A 26,462-nucleotide genomic window follows, 5' to 3' on the forward strand; every position below is an offset into this window, starting at 1 on the left:
TTTCCCGCATTTGCAGTGGGGAGGTGCAGTCTGTCAGCCTATCAGCAGCGCACACACGGAGCGAACTGCTGTTTTTCACACAAGCAAGGGCATGTGTCATTGGCAGTGTATGTCAAATGTCCTTGCCCTATAAGACCAAGCCATTTTCCCCGTCGCCACCATTTTCTCACTGCTGCAGCTGCGTGTTAGACGGCACCGCTGTTGCTGTGTGCGCTATACCTTGTTAATTTCAAGCCAATTTTCGCACAAATCTACAGATCGCTTGGGAGTAAGGAATAGTTGTGATTGCAGTCCTTTTAAGGACTAGGTTACAGCATTTCCTACGACTTTTATCAGGCAGGTCTGTGCTCTTAAATAGATAGATTGTGGGAGTAAAGACTAATTGTAATTGCAGTCCTTTTCAGGACTAGGTTACATCAGTTCCTATCAGTTTTTGCCAGGCAGGTCTGTGCCAGTGCTGTGCAAGTTTTTTTCATAGCATTTGGCTGAATCTAGCAAAGCTAATCCTTTTTGGCCTATTGCAGAGTGTGTTAGTCAGTGGAGTAGCCTATCTGTGTTGCAAGATATACCACCTGTGTATAGAATACCAATTTTTTTACTGCACCTAGTGAAGTAAAATCTTTTGGGCATAGCATCATTCTATTAGTCCATCTATACTGACCTCTATCAGGTTGCAAATTGAATATAATTTTTTTCTGCATCTAGCTCTGAAAAAATATTTGGGCTTCTAGCAGTGTGTGGGACTTGTTCTATTAGTCCATCTATACTGACCTCCATCAGGTTGCAAACTGAATATAATTTTTTTCTGCATCTAGCTCTGAAAAAATATTTGGCCTTCTAGCAGTGTGTGGGACTTTCTCTATTACTCCATCTATACTGACCTCCATCAGGTTGCAAACTGAATATATTTTTTTTCTGCATCTACCTCTGAAAAAATATTGGGCTTCTAGCTGTGTGTGGGACTTGTTCTATTAATCCATCTATACAGACCTCCATCAGGTTGCAAACTGAATATATTTTTTTTCTGCATCTACCTCTGAAAAAATATTGGGCTTCTAGCTGTGTGTGGGACTTGTTCTATTAATCCATCTATACAGACCTCCATCAGGTTGCAAACTGAATATAATTTTTTTCTGCATCTAGCTCTGAAAAAATAGTTGGCCTTCTAGCAGTGTGTGGGACTTTCTCTATTAGTCCATCTATACTGACCTCCATCAGGTTGCAAATTAAAAATAATTTTTATCTGCATCTAGCTCTGAAAAAATATTTGGCCTTCTAGCAGTGTGTGGGACTTTCTCTATTAGTCCATCTATACTGACCTCCATCAGGTTGCAAATTAAAAATATTATTTATCTGCATCTACCTCTGAAAAAATATTTGGGCTTCTAGCTGTGTGTGGGACTTGTTCTATTAGTCCATCTATACTGACCTCCATCAGGTTGCAAACTGAATATAATTTTTTTCTGCATCTAGCTCTGAAAAAATATTTGGCCTCCTAGTAGTGTGTGGGACTTTCTCTATTAGTCCATCTATACTGACCTCCATCAGGTTGCAAATTAAAAATAATTTTTATCTGCATCTAGCTCTGAAAAAATATTTGGCCTTCTAGCAGTGTGTGGGACTTTCTCTATTAGTCCATCTATACTGACCTCCATCAGGTTGCAAATTAAAAATAATTTTTATCTGCATCTACCTCTGAAAAAATATTTGGGCTTCTAGCTGTGTGTGGGACTTGTTCTATTAGTCCATCTATACTGACCTCCATCAGGTTGCAAACTGAATATAATTTTTTTCTGCATCTAGCTCTGAAAAAATATTTGGCCTTCTAGCAGTGTGTGGGACTTTCTCTATTAGTCCATCTATACTGACCTCCATCAGGTTGCAAATTAAAAATAATTTTTATCTGCATCTAGCTCTGAAAAAATATTTGGCCTTCTAGCAGTGTGTGGGACTTTCTCTATTAGTCCATCTATACTGACCTCCATCAGGTTGCAAATTAAAAATAATTTTTATCTGCATCTAGCTCTGAAAAAATATTTGGCCTTCTAGCAGTGTGTGGGACTTTCTCTATTAGTCCATCTATACTGACCTCCATCAGGTTGCAAATTAAAAATAATTTTTATCTGCATCTACCTCTGAAAAAATATTTGGGCTTCTAGCTGTGTGTGGGACTTGTTCTATTAGTCCATCTATACTGACCTCCATCAGGTTGCAAACTGAATATAATTTTTTTCTGCATCTAGCTCTGAAAAAATATTTGGCCTTCTAGCAGTGTGTGGGACTTTCTCTATTAGTCCATCTATACTGACCTCCATCAGGTTGCAAATTAAAAATAATTTTTTTTCTGCATCTACCTCTGAAAAAATATTGGGCTTCTAGCTGTGTGTGGGACTTGTTCTATTAATCCATCTATACAGACCTCCATCAGGTTGCAAACTGAATATAATTTTTTTCTGCATCTACCTCTGAAAAAATATTTGGGCTTCTAGCTGTGTGTGGGACTTGTTCTATTAGTCCATCTATACTGACCTCCATCAGGTTGCAAACTGAATATAATTTTTTTCTGCATCTAGCTCTGAAAAAATATTTGGCCTTCTAGCAGTGTGTGGAACTTGTTCTATTAGTCCACCTATACTGACCTCCATCAGGTTGCAAATTCAAAATAATTTTTTGTCTGCATCTAGCTCTGAAAAAATATTTGGCCTTCTAGCAGTGTGTGGGACTTTCTCTATTAGTCCATCTATACTGACCTCCATCAGGTTGCAAATTGAATATAATTTTTTTCTGCATCTAACCCAGCCAATAGTTTTGGCCTAATACCACAGTTTGGCCACTCAGCTCTGCTCGGTTCCCATCCATTGTTTTTTTGTGCAAACAACTCCAGAGTTGTGAATTAGTTAACCACCAAAATGAGTGGAAAAAGGCCTGCTGCTGGTGGAAAGGGGAATAGGCGTGTTGGGAAGGGGAAAAAAGGTTGTGTCCGTGGGGTAGGTGTTAAAGCAACAGTAACATCTGCAGAAGAAAGACCATCTTCCAGCCAAACTAAAATGTCTACTTCTTTTAGCGGACAATGTGATAAGATCCCTTTCTTACGGCCATGCCAATCGCTACAAATTCCAGATGAGGCACAAAAACAGCAGGTGCTTCAACGGATATCAAGTGCTCCTTTAAGTGGGCTCTCCTCCACATCAACTTCAACATCACAAATACTCCAGTCCTCAAAGGTGTCACCCCAATCGCACTTGCTTCCTCACAGCTCCCAAATCTCCAGCTGCCCGTCTGAGTATGAGGTAGAACAGATGGTTGAGTCTGCAGAGCTGTTTACTCATACTATAGCCTGGGAATCAGAGGTCGACTCCAGCGCTTCTGTGAATCCAGACGAGGAAATGATCTGCACTGATGCCCAGAATCTTTATGAGTCGGATCCAGGACCAGACGCAGAAGGTTCTGACCATAATGTAGACCCTCATTCCCAAACTGTAACTCCTGTTGGTGGAGACAATGAGGAAGACGATGATGAGACTCAAATACCTGATTGGAGCGACAACTTTAGTTTTTTGTCAGGGCAGGAACAGGTTGGCTCTGAGGACGACGGGTGTGATAACGCACAGGGTGATGATGATGAGGTTGGAGATCCCACTTACTGTCAAACCACAGTCAGCCAAGAGATGAGGTCAGCAGAGGAGGTGGAGGAAGATGCTAGTGACGACGAGGTCAGGTTGCGCCTTCCTGGACAGAGACGTAGTACTGGAAGCACGTCAACAACTGCATCCTCAAACACAACTCTGCCTCTCACCACAAGTCGTGGTGGCTCTTCAGGTCGCATGGGTGCTAAGCCTTGCATAGCCTGGGCATTTTTTCAGATCGATAAAGATGACCCAACTCGTGTTATCTGTAACATTTGTCAGCAAAAGCTAAGTAGAGGCCAAAAAATACATAGTTTGAGTACTTCATGCATGAACCGGCACATGGACATGAAGCATAAGTTGCAGTGGGAAGCTCAGTGTGCTACAATGCGGCCTACCCGGCCGGGCCAACCACCGTCTGCCATATCTTGTGCATCCGCGGCCTCTTCATCCTCTGTGACTGGGGGGACAGCAGTCACACCTGTTTTGGGGCGCAGACCTGCCACCTCTTTACCCGCAACAGCCAGCGTGATTGGCAGGTCATCATTTTCTTTGGAGGTGGTAACACCAGCTGGTGTTGAGCGCTGTCCGACATCGATAGCACCACCTTTGGATCAAGGCAACCTAACATGTCCGCCTGCATCTTCCTCACAGACCGGCAGTTTGCCGGGGACACCCTTATCAACCCCGTCTAAGCACAATAGCCAGCCCTCGGTCCCTCAGATGTGGACAAGTAAAAGACCATTTCCTCCTAGCCATGAGAAAGCTAAGAGGTTGAATTTCACCATCTGCAAGCTCTTGGCTACAGAAATGCTGCCTTTCCGCCTGGTGGACACAGAGGATTTTCGAGACCTTATGTCTGTCGCAGTGCCCCAGTACCAGATGCCCAGTCGGCACTACTTCTCAAAGAAAGGTGTGCCTGCGCTCCACCAGCATGTCGCACACAACATCACCGCTTCTTTGAGAAACTCTGTGTGTGACAGGGTGCATTTCACCACAGACACTTGGACGAGTAGGCATGGACAGGGGCGTTACATGTCGCTGACTGGGCACTGGGTAACTATGGTGACAGCAGGACAAGGGGCTGCTGTCCAAGTCTTGCCGTCCCCACGAGTTGTGCGTCAATCCTCTTTATGTCAAAGTTCCTCCACTGCTTCTGCCTCCTCAACCTCCTCTCGGTCTTCCACCTGCACCCAAAGCCTGTCTGGTCATGCCACAAGCTTTCTAACTGCGCAGAAGGGATCCTGCACACCTCCTTACTATGCTGGCAGTAGGGCTCAACGTCATCAGGCGGTTTTTACTTTGAAATGTCTGGGAAATGTGAGTCACACAGCTGAGGAGTTGTGGTCAGCTCTGGAGAACCAATTTCATGAATGGTTGTCTCCACTGGACCTGAAACCAGGGAAGGCCGTGTGCGACAATGCTGCAAACCTGGGTGCGGCCCTTCGCCGGGGCAATGTCACACACGTGCCTTGTATGGCTCACGTGTTGAACCTGCTTGTCCAGCAATTTTTAGCCCACTATCCCAGACTAGATGGCCTTCTGCAGAGGGCACGGTCGCTGTGTGCTCACTTCCGCCGTTCGCATCCCGCAGCTCAGCGACTTACATCTCTACAGAAGTCGTTGGGTCTGCTACTTCACCGGCTAAAATTCGATGTGCCTACCTGGTGGAATTCAACTCTGCACATGTTGCAGCGACTGTGGCAGCACCGACAAGCCCTGGTGCAATACGTTCTGACGTATAGCCTGGGCCAACGAGATCCAGAGGTGGGGCAAATCACGCTGGAGGAGTGGTCTCAGATCAGGGACCTATGCACCCTTCTGCACAGTTTTGAAATGGCGACGAAGATGTTTAGTGCTGACGATGCCATTATCAGCATGACTATTCCGGTGATTTACATGCTGGAGCACATGTTAAACAGAATTCGGAGTCAGGTGGTGGCACAAGAGGAGGTGGAGGAAGTAGAGGAGGAGGAGTTGTATGCGGAAGGGCTAACATCTGCAAGGTCCAGACGGTCGGCAGCACCAAGGCGGCAGGCATGTGAGGGTGGGGGAGATGGTTTTACCAGGGCGCATGGTAGCAGCCAAACTAGTGAGGAAGGTGCAGGAGCCCAGGAAGAAGTGGAGGACGAACTGATGGAAGACTCATCAGATGAGGGAGACCTTGATCACATTTCTGTTGTGCGAGGTTGGGGGGAGAGGACAGAGGAAGGAAGCATGATTGTTACCTCGCCACCAACACAACAGGGACTTGGTGCTCCTGGATGCGCAACACACATTAGTGCCTTCTTGCTGCACTACCTGCAACATGACCCTCGAATTGTGAGAATTAGAAATAATCCTGACTACTGGGTTGCCACACTGTTAGATCCCCGGTACAAAAGTAAATTTGCCGAAATTATTCCTGCCATAGAAAGGGATGCACGCATGCAGGAGTATCAGCAGAGACTGTTGCAGAATCTTACATGTGCTTTTCCACAAAACACCAGTGGTGCACGTAGTGAATCTCACAGTTCCAACTTGCCAACCGTGGGACCGTCAAGTGTTCAGCACTCAAACCGGAACAGAACCACAGTATCTGCTGGTAACATCAATTTTGCGGAATCATTTCACCACTTTTTTAGCCCATCCTTTGCAAGGCCACAGGAGACAAGAAGTCTGACACATAGTCAACGCCTAGAGACGATGGTACAGGAGTATCTCCAAGTAAACATTGAAGCCATGACTGTGTCACTGGACCCTTGCTCTTTTTGGGCTTCCAATCTGGATAAATGGCCGGAGCTAGCCACTTACGCCTTGGAGATCTTGTCATGCCCCGCAGCCAGCGTTCTGTCTGAAAGTGTGTTCAGCGCTGCTGGTGGTGTGCTGACAGATAAGCGCACGCGGCTCTCCACTGATAATGTAGACAGACGCACGTTCATAAAGATGAACAAATCATGGATCCGAAACGACTTTTCTACCCCTGTGTCATCCTGGGGAGAGTAAAAGCTTGATGATTGGTTAAAATCACCCTACCAACAGTTTTAAGCTTTCAAATTACTAATCATGTTTATCTGTATCTTGGCTGGAAAATAATTTGGGCTTTGTAGCAGTGTGCAGCACTGATTCTATTAGGCCATCTATAATAAGCTCCACCAGATTTAAAATTACTAATCATGTTTATCTGTATCTTGGCTGGAAAATAATTTGGGCTTTGTAGCAGTGTGCAGCACTGATCCTATTAGGCCATCTATACTAAGCTCCACCAGATTTAAAATTAATAATAATTTTTAGCTGCATCTAGCCCGGAAAATAATTTTGGGGCTCCGAGATGCGCAAGACACATAAGTGCCTTCTTGCTGCACTACCTGCAACATGACCCTCATATTGTCAGAATTCGAAGTAATCATGACTACTGGGTTGCCACACTCTTAGATCCCCCAAACTTTTCGATCAACCTTTTCATTTTAATAAAGACAAAAAAAATGGTCATTTTTGAAATTATAAGCATTAGCAGGTTATTAGAAACTGAAATCAAACAGTTTTCAACTCAAAACTTTATTCTAGGTGATGTTACATTTTCACATAGGACCCCTTGTTCGAAAGGAGCTTCTGAACTCTCTCGTCCATTGAATTTGTCAGGTTTTGGATGGTTTCTGCTTCAATTGTTTTGCATGAGGACAGAATACCCTCCCAGAGGTGTTGCTTAGATGTGAACTGCCTCCCGCCATCATAGACACTCCTTTTGATGATGCTCCAGAGGTTCTGAATGGGGTAGAGGTCAGGGGAGCATGGGGGTCACACCATAAGTTTGTCCCCTTTTATGCCCATATCAGCCAGAGATGCAGATGTTTTATGTGCAGCATGAGATGGTGCATTATCATGCAAAAAAATTATCTTGCTGTGAAATACACGGTTCTTCTTCTTGAACCATGGCAGGAAGTGCTGTTTGAGAAAATCCACATACATTATGGAGTTCATCTTTAGCGCCTTCAGGGATCCTAAAGGGGCCGACAATCTCTCTCCCCATGATTCCAGCCCAAAACATTACTCCACCTCCTCCTTGTTGGCGCTGTAGCCGTGTTTGCGTGGGGTGTCCATCAACCAGCCATCCTCCACTCCATCCATCTGGACCATCGAGCGCTGCACGGCGCTCATCCGTGAACAAAACAGTTTTGAAATCAGTCTTCATGTAATGTTTAGACCACTGGAGCCGTTTCTGCTTGTGTGAAGTGGATAGAGGAGGTCGACAGGATGGCGTATGCACAGCTGCAAACCTCTGAAGGACCCTGCATCTTGTTGTTCGGGGGACGTTGGAGGCACCAGCAGCTTCAAAAACTTGTCTGCTGCTATGACAAGGCTTTTTTGCCGCTGCTCTTTTAACCTGACGTAATTGCCTGTAGAGTCCTCAATTTGCCCTTATCAGCACGCACACGTGTGTACTGTGAATCAGCTACATACTTCTTGATTGCCAAGACACTTCATCCTGATCATCGCACAATGTTGATTGTAGTCATGTCTTGAAATAAACACTCCACAATTTGTTGCTTCTCAGCAGCCGACACATCCTTTTTCTTTCCCATTTTGGCAGAAAATGTAGGCTGCTTAATAATGTGAGACAGCCTTCTTAAGTAGTCTTGCCTTTCATTGGACACACCTGCCAAACTAATTAGCACAGGTGTCTGCAATTGCTTACAGTGATATAAAGAGCCCTGACACACATCACCATCAATGAGTTTAACTGACAAACAAACAAATTCTTCCCTTATCACTCCTAAACACTTTTTGCATAATAATTTGGAACACAGTGTACATGTGCTTTTCCACAAAACACCAGTGGTTCACGTAGTGAATCTTACAGTTCTAACTTGCCAACCGTGGTCTGTATGGAGTTGTTCAATAAAGGGCCCAAAATTAAGATAACATAGATGGGAGAGGTCTCTATGAATAGGAATTCCTAAGTATTTGATACCCTGTGAGGGCCAGGCAAAGGGAAAGTTGGACTGGATGGAATCCTATATGGATTTGGGGAGGGAGACATCGAGGGCCTCAGACTTCGCTGCATTGATTTTAAAATTTGACCATGTAACAAAGTGATCTATTTCAGCCATAACAGCATGGATGGATATATGTGATTGAGTGATATATACTAGGACATCATCAGCAAATAGAGAGCACTTGTACTCGGTGCCTCCCACCTCAATCCACCTAATATTGGAGTTATGGCGAATTGATGAGAGCAGGTGCTCCGTCACTAGGATGTATAAGAGAGGGGACAGAGGACATCCCTGCCTTGTCCCATTGGTGATTGTGAAAGGTGATGAAAATGTTCTGATGCACACCCTGGGCCTTGGGACACCTGGAGCCCGACCCTTTTTGGTGGATGCTGGTGGTTGTAGTCTTCGTGGCGGCGACCCGGTTCCGTGGCTCAGGGTGGTCAAACCAGTGGCGGAACTATTTATGTGGTTTTGATGTTTAAATGTCCGACTACGCCACCCGTGGATTGCGGTCAGAGTGAACCGCCGCTGCAGGGCAGACCGCTGAGGCTGGTGTTGTGGGTGCAGCAGAGCGTAGCATAACTCCCCACGGGAGGAGTATAGCCTCAGGGCAGTGTATGCGGAGGATGGGGGTGATGGTGCAGGGCAGCAGCAGTAACGACACGGAGTCAGTGATGCAGTCCAGGGCCTTTACTCACAGTTCTTATTATCCAGACCACGTCTGCAGGTAACGGCTGCCCACGTTGTACTGTGCTCACCAGGTGAGGGGCTCAGACAACTCCCAGATAACTTTGGAGCGTTTCACAGGACCCCCTTTGTGTGTCCTTTGTCTGGCCTTTCTTACCAACCCTTCTGTCCGGCTGCCTCGGGCCTCCTCTTGGTAAACTTGGCGCCAGTTTCCCTGACCCTATGTGGTGCCTTCCTAGCGGGTGTAGCGAGGGGCTGCGCCACATAAAATGTCAGAGCCTCCGGTTTCTAGCTGAGGGTCGTTTCCTGCCTCCACTAGTTTCGGGGACCGGTCTCCCCCTTTGGCCTGACCCCTCCACGCAGGTGGATTCGGGCGTGCGGTGGCGACTCGCCCATCCGCACCCCTGGGATCCCTTCATTCCTCGTTCCTGGAGCCTTCTCCGCTCCTCTTCCTTCCTTCTCCCTCTTCCAGGCCTGGGCCTCTGTTACTAGGCCCGCCTCCGGAGCAGAGCTCATGCAGAGCCCCTGCTCCCTGCCCCTTCTGCTCAGACTTCTCTGCACTGAACTAAGATGGTGCCCACCTTTTATACTCCCTTCTCAATGCACCCAGGAACTGCTTCCTCCCTGCTCCTGCACTACAGGGTTCCCCTTCCTCAGTGTTCCCTCCCCCCACTCCAGCCAGGGACAGGGACTGTCGTGCCCATCTCAGAGGCATATTGGTCGCCCTGCCCCACGGCAATGTGGTGTAATGCATGCAGGTGTCGGGTCCTGATCCACACTCTATCCTTACCTGAGAGTGAGATATCACACCTCTGGGTGAGGTGCAATACCTCTGTAGCAACCGAGCCCTCAGGGTGCTACAGTTCCATTTATCTTCAGCCTAGGTGACGTATTGTGATACAGGGCCGTGATTTTGGCTATAAAAGGGTCCCCTAGACCCCTACCCCAAGCTTTTTAAGAGAATCATATATGGCGTGCCAGGAGACTCTATGGAATGCTTTCTCAGCATCCAACGAGAGTATCTAATTACAAATTTTTAACTGCATCTAGCCCAGGAAATACTTTGTGCCTAGTAGCAGTGTCTGCTAGTCAGCGGATTATCCCGGCTGTTAAGCAAGCTACACCACCTGTAGTTTGGACACTTAGAGCTGGAATTACGCGGCTGCTGGCATGAGACTTGCCCTCCAATAGATCCTTGTAAATGGATTTAAAGTGTATTCATTCAAATTAGAGAGACAATTTAAATTAAAAAGCTTAGAGCTGCCTCCACCACAGGGGGGCTCGCTCGACCCACCAGCGGACAGGCACCAGTATTGGGAGAGGGGGGCTGGCCATCAGGGTTCACCGCGGCTCTGGCACAAACCCGGCGACACGGAGGTGGCACGGGCAGGAGCGGACTGAACGTGTCGGCTTCTCACTTTTTGGATTTTAGAAGGGCATGACATGCCTATATTTGTGTCTCCCCCTCCTTTTACTCCTCCACCTCTTTTCTTTTCGCATGACTATATGTACTTGTCACTTTTCCATGTGTTAGTTGTGTCTTCTGAGCAGTTTGTCAGCTTTTGGACACCTTTGAAGGTGTTTTCTATGTGTTTCTATGTGTTTTTGTTTGCCTGCCATTGGTTTTAACGGTGTTCGAAGGTGTTCGACGAACAGTTCGACGAACACACAGGTGTTCGACGAACCGAACCGAACTCGAACACTACGGGGGTGGCTCAACACTAGTAGAGAGATATAAAATAGTGCTATAATCTCACACAATTATGCAGACATTTTGGGCCTTTTAACTTGTCAATACATTTTGAGAGTGTGGTAGAGAAGCAGTTGACACATTTTCAATCACTGGAAGAACATAAAAACTCCATGTAGATGTTGGTCAGACTAAATTCACAAAAGATCTCGGCACTACAAGCATGAAATACTAAACCTACTCAATAATTACCCAATAATAACCTTACTTATCTAGAATCTAGATCTGGTGAAGTAATTACCCCCCTCTACTCCTTCTTGGTCAGACCTCATCTGGAATACTGCATCCAGTTTTGGGCACCACATTTTAAAAATGACATAAAAAAACTGGAGTAAGTTCAGAGAAGAGCTACCAAGATGGTGACCGGTCTGCAAATGATGTCTTATGAGGAACGGTTAAAGGATCTGGGAATGTTTAGCTTGCAAAAGAGAAGACTGAGAGGAGACTTAATAGCGGTCTACAAATATTTTAAGGGATGTCACAGTGTAGAGGGATCAGCTTTATTCTCATTTGCACAAAGAAAAACTAGAAGCAATGGGATGAAACTGAATGGGGGAAGATACAGATTAGAAATTAGGAAAAACTTTTTGACAGTGAGGGTCAACAATGAGTGAAACAGGCGGCCACAAGAGGTGGTGAGTTCTCCTTCAATGGAAGTCTTCAAACAGAGGCTGGACAGACATCTGTCTGAGATGGTTTAGTGAATCCTGCATTGAGCAGGGGGTTGGATCAGATGACCCTGGAGGTCCCTTCCAACTGTAACATTCTATTCTATTCTACTTGTCAAAGGCAAATAATTGTTAAAAAAACAAGAAAACTCATAAACACTTGTTTCATCACATACAACTGACACATGGTTGAACATCAACCTCAAGTGTTAGTGGAACCTCAAGTGTTAGTGCTCATTCACAGGTCCATTTTTTGCATATAAGTGCTATTTTTTTTTCAAGTATAGGAATTGTACTTCTAATTATTCACATGTCCATGATTTTTCACAGAACAGGCAGTCCACGCAAAATCGAGGAAACGTCTGAATTTGATCCAAGCGTCGGATAAAAATCTGCAATACATATCTATGGGTCCAAGAAAAGCAGATTATTGGGGAAAGACGTATTGAGCTTTCCGGAGAGATACCGGTATATAAACCATCTCCAGAGACTTTTGGCAAAAGACTACCCACTCCCCACTCAGAAAACGTGAATTTCCAGTAAAGCATGTACAGCTGATTTAGGGGAATAGCTGATCTATCTAAAGTGTATTGCCAGCCAGAATTTATCCAGTGTCTAATCTATATATATTCTATATATTTATTAAACTGGGATTCTGTAAATTAACATTTGATACAGTCCAGTTATGTAATCTGCACATATATTGCAATGTATTTTAAGGTTTTTCACAAGAAGCATTTTTGATGCATTTTTCCTTGTATGTTTTTTTATGGAATTTATAAAATAGCAACAAAATAAATTCGATTTTTAGAGTCTCGTTCACATAGGATGTTTTTTCCTTGCGTTTTTTTTTTTGAGCCGCAGTCAATTTTTTTACAACCTCAGCACATCAATTCTTTCAACATTTTTGCAGCATTTTTTACCCATTCAAGTGAATGCTTAAAAAATGCATCAAAAACACATAAAAAATACATAAAAATGCACAAAAGTGAATAATGTGTGTAGCGTTTTTCCTGCTAACACTCTCCATTTTCATAGGGGAAAATATTGCAAACAAGCACTGTGTGAACACACCCTTACTCTATCTAATGCCTCTTTTCCAGCCAAAACCCTTAAAGGATGCATTGACCAAATGATCTAACTTTCACCATGTAAAATATTTCATTGAATTGAGCTAATTTCAACACTTTCATAATCATTTATTTTTCAAATAAGTCATTTCTAAACTTGTCATTCTGTTATCTAGATTTCAAAATCTCCTGTAACAATTGAAGGGTGCCGAGTTTGGAGAACATTTCTGCCCCTGAAGCGAGCTACAAGTACAGATAAGCGGAGTTGGGCCTTCCCACACAATACTGGCATCGCTAACAATAAGCAGCTCACAACAGTACAGTGGAGGAAGGTTAATTAGTGTCTGCCCCATGGTGAATCAATACCTTAATCCAGCAAATCATAATTAATGTGCTTTTCTTAACAGCAAGTTGTCGGATTCTGTATTGGCTACAAAATTAGTGACAGAAGTGGCTGCATTGTTTTAGCTCCCCTGACCTATATCCCTTTCAAATCTTTGAACTACTTGACAAAAAAAAGAAAATTATAATAATGGCAAAATTTTATTTTTTTTTCAAATCATTTACTGCCAGAGCGCTATGAAGGTAATACATGCAGTGGTCATTATTGCTTGGCCTATACAATAGCAAGAATCACTCTACTGCCCATTCACAAGAGGATCTGGTTGGTGGTGCTTAGACATGGCAGGTGGCAGATGTTCTGAGAGGGAATCAAAGAACACCAAGCAGTGATAACATCTCACTGGGCACTGGTGAGTTTCTAAAAGAAAGATTTAAATTGGGAACTTATTATGTTTTGTGGGATCTAATGAAGGGAAGTGATATTTCATTGTGAGACAGTCTCATGAAACAGGAGAGCATGTAAAAATGCAATACGCAATCATACTGTTTAAGAATCGTAATGGCCAATAATATCCTATCCATATGTTACACATCAGCCTCTGCTCAGCAGAGCTTCATCACCTTCCCCTATGGCTGCTGCCCGCTGCGGTGCTCCACGCCAGGTTTTACAATTGGCCCGTCGAGCTCCCATGTGATCAACTGCCTAGGCCTCAATACAGCACACCAATTATATTGGTATTACGACTCTTGGTTCTGCTTGTTTTACTGTACACCACTACCTGCTTTCCTGTGTCCTATCTGCCTGCGTCCTCCAGTGCTTAATGTCCTTGCTCTGTGGCGCCCCTGAGGGTTCGGTCACCACAGGGGTACTGCATCTCTTTAATAAGGTGTGGTATCTCTCCTTCGAGGTAAGGATGGTGCAGCTGTCAGGACCCCACCTCTGCATTCATCACTACACCTCTCCCACCTGTGGGGGGCTTATATGCACCAGGGTGCTGCCCCAGCCGGGATAAGTGGAGATGGGGGAACCAAAGTTAGGGGGAACCTAGTAGTGGGTGAGGGTGGAGGACGCACATTTAGGTTACACAACAAAATTCATATTTAATAAACAGCCATCTTGGGCTTATGGTCTTTTGAATGTGATCTTCATCACTGAACGTGGCTTTCTGTGTGAACCTGCAGTTGATGGGGACACGGTCCTCGTACTCTGGCCTTGAGGCGAGAAGCGGGCTAGAGTTAACGGTTGTCTCTACCCGGTCAAGGTCCCTACCCAAGAAGGCCTGGAGGGGAGCAGAGGAGTCAAGCTCCACAGGCAAAAGGATCCCAGGGGGATGCAGATGGAGCGGTATATGCCACCTGTCCTCACTATTCTGGCCTAGTCAGAGGGATTCCTGTTGCCAAAAGGGGTACCGGCCCCCGATATCTGACTCTGTCACATCAAGTCTTAGTCGGAGGCTCAGTAGATCCCACCGGGTAACGGACGGAGCGGAGTCGCCACCCATACCTTGTATAGACCAGAGGGAGACCCGGCCTTACCACACGTACCACATACAGACAGGAGAGGACCTAGTGGGAACGTCTAGGAACACTATGGTGCGGGGTCCTGACCCAAGCACCTGAACTACTCGGAGGTTGTCGGACCCCCAGTCCTGGTGGCTGCAGCATGCCATGAGGAGCAGGGAGAAGCCTTGCAGCTGTGCATTCTACCGTGAGTAAAGCTTGGAAGACTACCCCTATGGCCTCCGGTTTCTTATTGCAACACAGCACCGCACGAAACCGCACCACATCTCCCACTACAATTCCCATCCTCCTGTTCCCTCTGCCCTGAGGCTCTGCTCCGCCTGTGGGGAGTAGTACCATCTGCTGCTGCCACTACATCCCTCCTCAGAGGACTGAACGCAGTGCTGGTGGAGGATCACCAGAAACCACAGGTGGCGTAGTCAATATAACCACTCGATTAACACCAAAACCTGAAAGCCCATTACATCTTTTATTGTGACAGCCCTGGGCACGGAACGGGTCCAGGCTACGGCTACAACCCACCAAACATCTGACCTGGCTCCGAGTACCCCCATCTCTCAGGGTAGGGCTGTGAGCGTCACAGCTCCATACCTGCCTTCCTGTGTCCTATCTGCCAGCATCTTCCAGGGCTTCATGCTCTTGCTCCATACGTGCTTTCCTGTGTCCTATCTGCCTGTGGCCTCCAGTGATTCAAGTCCTTGCTCCATACGTGCTTTCCTGTGTTCTATCTCCCAGCATCCTCCAGGGCTTCATATCCTTGCTCCATACGTGCTTTCCTGTGTCCTATCTCCCTGTGGCCTCCAGTGATTCATGTTTTTGCTCCATACCTGCTTTCCTGTGTCCTATCTGCCTGTGGCCTCCAGTGATTCAAGTCCTTGCTCCATACCTTATTTCCTGTGTCCTATCTGCCTGTGGCCTCCAGTGATTCAAGTCCTTGCTCCATACCTTATTTCCTGTGTCCTATCTGCCTGTGGCCTCCAGTGATTCAAGTCCTTGCTCCATACCTTATTTCCTGTGTCCTATCTGCCTTTGGCCTCCAGTGCTTCATGTCCTTGCTCCATACCTTATTTCCTGTGTCCTATCTGCCTGTGGCCTCCAGTGATTCAAGTCCTTGCTCCATACCTGCTCTCCTGTGTCCTGCCTGTCTGCGGCCTTCAGTGATTTAAGTCCTCGCTCTATACTTAGGATCAACATGAAAAGAGCATGCAAATGTGCATAGAGTATAGCTGGAGACACACTCCATATGCAAATTACCAACACAAGAACCAAATGATGCATATGTATCTCATAAAAAGTAACTTTTATTAAGGTAATAAATGTCTGCCTGCGGCTTTCAGTGATTCAAGTCCTCGCTCTATATGTGCATTTTTGCTGTTACATCAATGCCTGAGATCTGTGTGCCCACGTGGACCTGAGCTTAGAGGATCCACCTCCCAAGAGGAGCCTTATAACACCATATTAGACAGAGTTTTTAATCTCTCTACTATCTGAATTCTTTATTTCTGTTTTAAAGTATGTTTGTCATTTAAAAATCTTTTAACATGACATGTGAGAAGTTTTGATCAAGAAGGGTTCAAGTGCTTAGATCCCGACCAATTATTAAAACGAAGAAGAAGGATTCAGCCAAGTGCTATTTTTCTTCGACACTGAAGACAGGATCAATAGAAAGTCTATAGACTGATGCTCCTCATTCTTTTAAGCTGGGGTGCAGGTCATGGGCCTCCACAGATCAAAATTTCTGACATTTGAAAAGTTTTTGAAATGACAATTACGCTTTGCAGATGTTGTGGTACTGACCTGTCTCTAACCTTACAATTTCTTTTACAGAGCTGAGTCACCTGGTATATTCTTGGCTATTCTGCTATCTTTGGAATGAGGCGTCATTCACACTTTCATGTTTGATCATTGTAAGTCCAAATTAGGAGTTTAAAACATTTCTATTCTATTTGTTCTTTGTTTGGGATCTGATTTTTGTTCTTTCTTTAATTTCTTAAATACACAGATGTTTTTAGCCTGGAAGACACAGTATTTTTTTTTTCATTTTGCATATAATTTGTGGAAGAATAGAAAACCAGCAGCTACTGTTTTTTAAGTTCCACTGATCGCTTGAATAATAAAGTTCAATAATTCTGCCAAACTTATAGGCAGCCTAATACAGTAGAATAAGGGATGAAAGTTGTAGTCTCCTGTTTTTTCGAGAGCATATCGCTCCCCAGTCTCCTAGGTAGAAAGAAACTATACAGGACTCCTCTATTCAGTGAAACAAAATTGTTAGCAAATAAGAGGTGGGTATTTATTCATGGAAAATCCTTAGAGAGGGAAACAAACCCAAGACCCCCCAGTCCAGTGTGGCAAACCCTGGCACTGTAATATTGAGCTTTGGTCAGGGGCTCCTCTCTTCCAATGACACCACTACCTGATAACAACTATGGAGCACATGATGATCACGGCGACTTAACTGTGGTAATGACTAGTGTTGAGCCACCCCCGTAGTGTTCGAGTTCGGTTCGGTTCGGAGAACACCCGTGTGTTCGCCGAACTGTTCGTCGAACTGTTCGTCGAACACCTTCGAACACCGTTAAAACCAATGGCAGGCAAACAAAAACACATAGAAACACATAGAAAACACCTTCAAAGGTGTCCAGAAGCTGACAAACTGCTCAGAAGACATAACTAACACATGGAAAAGTGACAAGTACATATAGTCATGCGAAAAGAAAAGAGGTGGAGGAGTAAAAGGAGGGGGAGACACAGATATAGGCATGTCATGCCCTTCTAAAATCCAAAAAGTGAGAAGCCGACACGGCCAGTCCGTTCCTGCCCGTGCCACCTCCGTGTCGCCGGGTTTGTGCCAGAGCCGCGGTGGACCCTGACGGCCAGCCCCCCTCTCCCAATACTGGTGCCTGTCCGCTGGTGGGTCGAGCGAGCCCCCCTGTGGTGGAGGCAGCTCTAAGCTTTTTAATTTAAATTGTCTCTCTAATTTGAATGAATACACTTTAAATCCATTTACAAGGATCTATTGGAGGGCAAGTCTCATGCCAGCAGCCGCGTAATTCCAGCTCCAGTAGCGTCCACTAAAGCTGCTGCAGTTAAAAAGCTTTTATAAGGATCGAGCTCGGCTGTCCACCGCAAGGCATCCTACTGCCAGTCCCAGCCCCTATGCCTTGGGGTGCCTCCTGATGCTCTTCACTGAGTATCCCGTGGTCCCGAAGCATTTCCTTTGAAAAAATGAAGTGTCCAAACTACAGGTGGTGTAGCTTGCTTAACAGCCGGGATAATCCGCTGACTAGCAGACACTGCTACTAGGCACAAAGTATTTCCTGGGCTAGATGCAGTTAAAAATTTGTAATTAGATACTCTCGTTGGATGCTGAGAAAGCATTCCATAGAGTCTCCTGGCACGCCATATATGATTCTCTTAAAAAGCTTGGGGTAGGGGTCTAGGGGACCCTTTTATAGCCAAAATCACGGCCCTGTATCGCAATACGTCACCTAGGCTGAAGATAAATGGAACTGTAGCACCCTGAGGGCTCGGTTGCTACAGAGGTATTGCACCTCACCCAGAGGTGTGATATCTCACTCTCAGGTAAGGATGTAGTGTGGATCAGGACCCGACACCTGCATGCATTACACCACATTGCCGTGGGGCAGGGCGACCAATATGCCCCTGAGATGGGCACGACAGTCCCTGTCCCTGGCTGGAGTGGGGGGAGGGAACACTGAGGAAGGGGAACCCTGTAGTGCAGGAGCAGGGAGGAAGCAGTTCCTGGGTGCATTGAGAAGGGAGTATAAAAGGTGGGCACCATCTTAGTTCAGTGCAGAGAAGTCTGAGCAGAAGTGGCAGGGAGCAGGGGCTCTGCATGAGCTCTGCTCCGGAGGCGGGCCTAGTAACAGAGGCCCAGGCCTGGAAGAGGGAGAAGGAAGGAAGAGGAGCGGAGAAGGCTCCAGGAACGAGGAACGAAGGGATCTCAGGGGTGCGGACGGGCGAGTCGCCACCGCACGCCAGAATCCACCTGCGTGGAGGGGTCAGGCCAAAGGGGGAGACCGGTCCCCGAAACTAGTGGAGGCAGGAAACGACCCTCAGCTAGAAACAGGAGGCTGTGACATTTTATGTGGCGCAGCCCCTCGCTACACCCGCTAGGAAGGCACCACATAGGGTCAGGGAAACTGGCGCCAAGTTTACCAAGAGGAGGCCCGAGGCAGCCGGACAGAAGAGTTGGTAAGAAAGGCCAGACAAAGGACACACAAAGGGGGTCCTGTGAAGCGCTCCAAAGTTATCTGGGAGTTGTCTGAGCCCCTCACCTGGTGAGCACAGTACGACGTGGGCAGCCGTTACCTGCAGACGTGGTCTGGATAATAAGAACTGTGAGTAAAGGCCCTGGGACTGCATCACTGACTCCGCGTCATTACTGCTGCTGCCCTGCACCATCACCCCCATCCTCCGCATACACTGCCCTGAGGCTATACTCCTCCCGTGGGGAGTTATGCTACGCTCTGCTGCACCCACAACACCAGCCTCAGCGGTCTGCCCTGGAGCGGCGGTTCACTCTGACCGCAATCCACGGGTGGCGTAGTCGGACATTTAAACATCAAAACCACATAAATAGTTCCGCCACTGGTTTGACCGCCCTGAGCCACGGAACCGGGTTGCCGCCACGGAGACTACAACCACCAGCATCCACCAAAAAGGGTCCGGCTCCGGGTGTCCCAAGGCCCAGGGGGCGCGTCAGAACATTTTCATCACCTTTCACAATCACCAATGGGACAAGGCAGGGATGTTCTCTGTCCCCTCTCTTATACATCCTAGTGACGGAGCACCTGCTCTCATCAATTCGTCATAACCCCAATATTAGGTGGATTGAGGTGGGAGGCACCGAGTACAAGTGCTCTCTATTTGCTGATGATGTCCTAGTATATATCACTCAATCACATATATCCATCCATGCTGTTATGGCTGAAATAGATCACTTTGTTACATGGTCAAATTTTAAAATCAATGCAGCGAAGTCTGAGGCCCTCGATGTCTCCCTCCCCAAATCCATATAGGATTCCATCCAGTCCAACTTTCCCTTTGCCTGGCCCTCACAGGGTATCAAATACTTAGGAATTCCTATTCATAGAGACCTCTCCCATCTATGTTATCTTAATTTTGGGCCCTTTATTGAACAACTCCATACAGACCACGGTTGGCAAGTTAGAACTGTAAGATTCACTACGTGAACCACTGGTGTTTTGTGGAAAAGCACATGTACACTGTGTTCCAAATTATTATGCAAAAAGTGTTTAGGAGTGATAAGGGAAGAATTTGTTTGTTTGTCAGTTAAACTCATTGATGGTGATGTGTGTCAGGGCTCTTTATATCACTGTAAGCAATTGCAGACACCAGTGCTAATTAGTTTGTCAGGTGTGTCCAATGAAAGGCAAGACTACTTAAGAAGGCTCTCTCACATTATTCAGCAGCCTACATTTTCTGCCAAAATGGGAAAGAAAAAGGATGTGTCGGCTGCTGAGAAGCAACAAATTGTGGAGTGTTTAGGTCAAGGCATGACTACAATCAACATTGTGCGATGATCAGGATGAAGTGTCTTGGCAATCAAGAAGTATGTAGCTGATTCACATTACACACGTGTGCGTGCTGATAAGGGCAAATTGAGGACTCTTTCCTACAGGCAATTACGTCAGGTTGAAAGAGCAGCGGCAAAAAAGCCTTGTCATAGCAGCAGACAAGTTTTTGAAGCTGCTTGTGCCTCCAACGTCCCCCGAACAACAAGATGCAGGGTCCTTCAGAGGTTTGCAGCTGTGCATACGCCATCCTGTCAACCTCCTCTATCCACTTCACACAAGCAGAAACGGCTCCAGTGGGCCAAACATTACATGAAGACTGATTTCAAAACTGTTTTGTTCACGGATGAGTGCCGTGCAGCGCTCGATGGTCCAGATGGATGGAGTGGAGGATGGCTGGTTGATGGACACCCCACGCAAACACGGCTACAGCGCCAACAAGGAGGAGGTGGAGTAATGTTTTGGGCTGGAATCATGGGGAGAGAGATTGTCGGCCCCTTTAGGATCCCTGAAGGCGCTAAAGATGAACTCCATAATGTATGTGGATTTTCTCAAACAGCACTTCCTGCCATGGTTCAAGAAGAAGAACCGTGTATTTCACAGCAAGATCATTTTTCTGCATGATAATGCACCATCTCATGCTGCACATAAAACATCTGCATCTCTGGCTGATATGGGCATAAAAGGGGACAAACTTATGGTGTGACCCCCATGCTCCCCTGACCTCTACCCCATTCAGAACCTTTGGAGCATCATTAAAAGGAGTGTCTATGATGGCGGGAGGCAGTTCACATCTAAGCAACAGCTCTGGGAGGGTATTCTGTCCTCATGCAAAACAATTGAAGCAGAAACCATCCAAAACCTGACAAATTCAATGGACGAGAGAGTTCAGAAGCTCCTTTCGAACAAGGGGTCCTATGTGAAAATGTAACATCACCTAGAATAAAGTTTTGAGTTGAAAACTGTTTGATTTCAGTTTCTAACAACCTGCTAATGCTTATAATTTCAAAAATTACCATTTTTTGGTCTTTATTAAAATGAAAAGGTTGATCGAAAAGTTTGGGGGATCTAAGAGTGTGGCAACCCAGTAGTCATGATTACTTCGAATTCTGACAATATGAGGGTCATGCTGCAGGTAGTGCAGCAAGAAGGCACTTATGTGTCTTGCGCATCTCGGAGCCCCAAAATTATTTTCCGGGCTAGATGCAGCTAAAAATTATTTTTAATTTTAAATCTGGTGGAGCTTATTATAGATGGCCTAATAGGATCAGTGCTGCACACTGCTACAAAGCCCAAATTATTTTCCAGTCAAGATACAGATAAACATGATTAGTAATTTGAAAGCTTAAAACGGTTGGTAGGGTGATTTTAACCAATCATCAAGCTTTTACTCTCCCCAGGATGACACAGGGGTAGAAAAGTCGTTTCGGATCCATGATTTGTTCATCTTTATGAACGTGAGTCTGTCTACATTATCAGTGGAGAGCCGCGTGCGCTTATCTGTCAGCACACCACCAGCAGCGCTGAACACACGTTCAGACAGAACGCTGGCTGCGGGGCATGACAAGATCTCCAAGGCGTAAGTGGCTAGCTCCGGCCATTTATCCAGATTGGAAGCCCAAAAAGAGCAAGGGTCCAGTGACACAGTCGTGGCTTCAATGTTTACTTGGAGATACTCCTGTACCATCGTCTCTAGGCGTTGACTATGTGTCAGACTTCTTGTCTCCTGTGGCCTTGCAAAGGATGGGCTAAAAAAGTGGTGAAATGATTCCGCAAAATTGATGTTACCACCAGATACTGTGGTTCTGTTACGGTTTGAGTGCTGAACACTTGACGGTCCCACGGTTGGCAAGTTGGAACTGTGAGATTCACTACGTGCACCACTGGTATTTTGTGGAAAAGCACATGTAAGATTCTGCAACAGTCTCTGCTGATACTCCTGCATGCGTGCATCCCTTTCTATGGCAGGAATAATTTCTGAAAATTTACTTTTGTACCGGGGATCTAACAGTGTGGCAACCCAGTAGTCAGGATTATTTCTAATTCTCACAATTCGAGGGTCATGTTGCAGGTAGTGCAGCAAGAAGGCACTCATGTGTGTTGCGCATCCAGGAGCACCAAGTCCCTGTTGTGTTGGTGGCGAGGTAACAATCATGCTTCCTTCCTCTGTCCTCTCCCCCCAACCTCGCACAACAGAAATGTGATCAAGGTCTCCCTCATCTGATGAGTCTTCCATCAGTTCGTCCTCCACTTCTTCCTGGGCTCCTGCACCTTCCTCACTAGTTTGGCTGCTACCATGCGCCCTGGTAAAACCATCTCCCCCACCCTCACATGCCTGCTGCCTTGGTGCTGCCGACCGTCTGGACCTTGCAGATGTTAGCCCTTCCGCATACAACTCCTCCTCCTCTACTTCCTCCACCTCCTCTTGTGCCACCACCTGACTCCGAATTCTGTTTAACATGTGCTCCAGCATGTAAATCACCGGAATAGTCATGCTGATAATGGCATCGTCAGCACTAAACATCTTCGTCGCCATTTCAAAACTGTGCAGAAGGGTGCATAGGTCCCTGATCTGAGACCACTCCTCCAGCGTGATTTGCCCCACCTCTGAATCTCGTTGGCCCAGGCTATACGTCAGAACGTATTGCACCAGGGCTTGTCGGTGCTGCCACAGTCGCTGCAACATGTGCAGAGTTGAATTCCACCGGGTAGGCACATCGCATTTTAGCCGGTGAAGTGGCAGGCCCAATGTAGCGCTGGCGTCCCTGCCCTCTGCTAGGCAGGGACGCTGCTCCCCTCACCGCTCTTCTCCGTGCCCGGCGTCCTCTCCCCGCTCTGCTGTCAGCGCGCGCTCCTTCCCGGCGTCCTCCTCCCGCTCTGCTCTCAGCGCGCGCTCCTTCCCGGCCCCTGTGCTTAGGGCGCGCGCGCGCGCGCTCCCCTCCTCTTAAAGGGGCCGCGCGCGCCGTCCTAAGGAGTCCCCGGCCAATGGCCGGAGGACTTCATCATATTTAAGGCACCTCCTCCAAAATGGAGGTGCCCGAGCAATGTTGTTTGCACCTGTGTCTCACCTGTGCTTCAGCCCTCAGGTCCCGTTGCCAGTTACCTGCCAGTTACCTGCCAGTTTCCTGCCAGTTTCCTGCTAGTTACCTGCTTGATTCCTGCCTGAATACTTGTTACCTGTCTGCCAGCCTGAGGTCCGACGGTCTGCCTTACTACTCCTGTCAGTCTGTCTAAAGGACCAGCCTGCCCGCTCACCTGGGAGCGCATATCAGCTACCTGCCTGCTTGCCTGAGGTCCGACGGTCTGCCTTACTACTCCGGTCAGTCTGTCTATGGACCAGCTTGCCCGCTCACCTGGGAGCGCTTCTCCGTTATCTGCCTGCTTGCCAGCCCGGAGGCTCCGTTGTCACGTGCTGTGACCACCAGCTATCTCAGAGACTCTTGCCCGCTCACCTGGGAGCGCATCTCCGTTACCTGCCTGCTTGCCAGCCCGGAGGTCCCGTTGTCACGTGCGGTGACCACCAGCTATTCCAGAGACTCTTGCCCGCTCACCTGGGAGCGCTTCTCCGTTACCTACCTGCCTGCCAGCCCGGAGGTTCCGCTGTCACGTGCCGTGACCACTTGCTATTCCAGAGACTCTCGCTTGCTCACCTGGGAGCACACATCTACCATCTGCCTGCTAGCCTACCCGGAGGCTCTGCCATCACAGGTCGTACCTACCCCTTACCCAGAGACTGCCCTGATCACTTGCCGTAACTCCCTGTCCGTTCACCCAGAGACTGCCACCCGCTCCCTTACAAGGGCCGCCCCCTTGTATAGTAGCTCAGAGGTTCCGCCTCCCGGACCCGTTACAGTTTGCTCGGGCCATGGAACCCGGTGGCACCCAAGCTCCCTCGCTCTCGGACCTCTGTCTTGAACTGTCCCGTCAGAGGTCCCAACAGGAGGCCATCCTGGGTCACCTGCGGAATGTTAATACTCGCCTGAACACTCTGTCAGATCCACCAACAACCTCCGCCAGTGCCATATCTTGCAATCCGGCAGCTCCGCTGCCCACTAATACTATGGTATCCTACCCCGGACCCCGGCTTTCTGCACCTCCTCGCTTCGGAGGCGACCCCGTCCAGGCTCGGGGCTTCATAAATCAGTGCACCCTGCACTTTGAACTTTTGTCCCATCAGTTTAATTCCGACCGGGCCAAAATTGCCTTTATTATGTCCCATCTCACCGGGGAGGCCCTGGCCTGGCTAAATCCTCTATGGGAGAGAGGAGACCCCCTGGTGTCCAACTTGCCTGCTTTTCTCTCGGCTTTCCGGAAAGTCTTCGACGAACCCGGACGGAAGACCTCATCCGCATCCTCTCTGCTACGCCTCCGTCAGGAGGGTCTCACCGTGGGCCAATATGCCATACGGTTCCGCACCCTTGCCTCGGAGCTGGCCTGGGATAACGACGCTCTGGTATCCGTCTTCTGGGAGGGTCTGTCCGGTCGTATTAAAGATGAACTTGCTGGTCGGGACATTCCTACCTCTCTCGATGATCTAATAACCCTTGCCACCCGGATTGACCTACGGTTCCAGGAGCGTGCCAAAGAGGTCACCCGTGAGAGAAGGATTCCACGTTTAGCTCCTACTTTCCAGAAACCCGTCATTCCCTCCATCTCTCCCCAGGTACACTCTCCTGAGCCTATGCAGGTCGACCAGACCAAGATGGTCAAAACCCGTCAGGACTCACGCCGTGCCGAGGGGAGCTGCTTCTACTGTGGCAGTAAGGAGCACCGGATCCGTGCCTGCCCGGAGAGGTCGGGAAACGCCTGTGTCTAGGTTCGCTCAGAGAGGTCCACCTAGACAAAAATAAATCCTCTCCATCCCTGCTGTTGTCAGTTTCGATCATCTACGGGGAGAACCGTTATTTCGAACTAGCCCAACTTGACTCTGGAGCAGCCGGGAACCTTATTTCACAGTCCCTGGTTGAGAAATACCGCATCCCCACCAAACCTCTGGCTGTACCCTTGTCTGTCGCTGCCGTGGATGGGGGCCTCTTACCTCGCCCCATTCAACTCATCACCGAATCCATTACCCTGCAGGTGGGAATGCTGCATTCTGAAAGTATCTCCTTTCATGTTCTACCTGGACTCTCTCACGCCCTCTTGCTAGGTCTGCCCTGGCTCCAGAGACATGCACCCGTGCTAGACTGGCAAACCGGAGAGGTCCTTCGCTGGGGACAAGACTGTCATAAAACCTGCCTGGTTCCCGTCCATCCCGTCCGTCCCTCTCCTACCCCAGCTAATCTACCTGGACTTCCGATTCCTTATTGGTCTTATGCAGATGTCTTTAATAAAAAGGAGGCAGAGACATTACCACCACATAGACCATACGACTGTCCCATCGATCTGCTACCCGGTACTACTCCTCCCCGTGGGCGTATCTATCCTTTATCCGCTGCTGAGACCCGGTCAATGTCCGAATATATTGAGGAGAATCTGGCCAGAGGATTCATCCGGAAATCTACCTCCCCGGCGGGAGCAGGCTTCTTTTTCGTCAAAAAGAAGGACGGCTCTCTCCGTCCCTGTATAGACTATAGAGGCCTAAACCTGATCACGGTGAAGAATAAGTACCCCCTTCCGCTCATTCCAGAATTATTTGATCGCCTGAGGGGGGCTAGGATCTTCACCAAACTGGACCTTCGTGGGGCGTACAACCTGGTTCGTATTCGTCAGGGGGATGAATGGAAGACGGCATTCAACACCCGGGACGGCCACTATGAATACCTGGTAATGCCCTTTGGTCTCTGTAACGCTCCTGCCGTCTTTCAAGAGTTGGTCAATGACATCTTCCGGGACCTTCTCTACTCCTGCGTAGTGGTGTACCTGGACGACATCTTGGTCTTCTCTCCGGATCTCCAGACTCACCGGAGGGACGTTCGTCAGGTCCTGCTCAGGCTAAGGCAGAACCATCTCTACGCTAAATTTGAGAAGTGCCTCTTTGAGCAGACCTCGCTTCCGTTTCTGGGCTACATTATCTCTCAGACCGGCCTACAAATGGATCCTGAGAAACTGTCTGCCATCGAGAAATGGCCCCGACCGGAGGGGTTGAAGGCCATTCAGCGATTCCTGGGCTTCGCCAACTACTACCGCCTCTTCATACCACACTTCTCTTCCCGGACGGCCCCAATTTCTGCGCTCACCCGTAAAGGTACTAATCCCAAAGAGTGGCCACCCGAAGCAGAGGAGGCCTTTCTTTCCCTTAAACAGGCCTTCTCTTCCGCC

General features: G+C 47.6%; 1 protein-coding gene across 4 annotated transcripts in view; it reads right to left on the reverse strand.

Moving 5' to 3' along the window:
• Positions 1–26,462, reverse strand: part of PITPNM3 (PITPNM family member 3) — a 901,527-nt gene that overhangs the window by 339,281 nt on the left and 535,784 nt on the right. The gene's annotated exons all lie outside the window — the stretch shown is intronic.

This window comes from Phyllobates terribilis, unplaced genomic scaffold (genome assembly GCF_046119375.1).
Source record: "Phyllobates terribilis strain yellow unplaced genomic scaffold, ASM4611937v1 Scaffold_2__4_contigs__length_985480577, whole genome shotgun sequence".
Taxonomy (NCBI): domain Eukaryota; kingdom Metazoa; phylum Chordata; class Amphibia; order Anura; family Dendrobatidae; genus Phyllobates; species Phyllobates terribilis.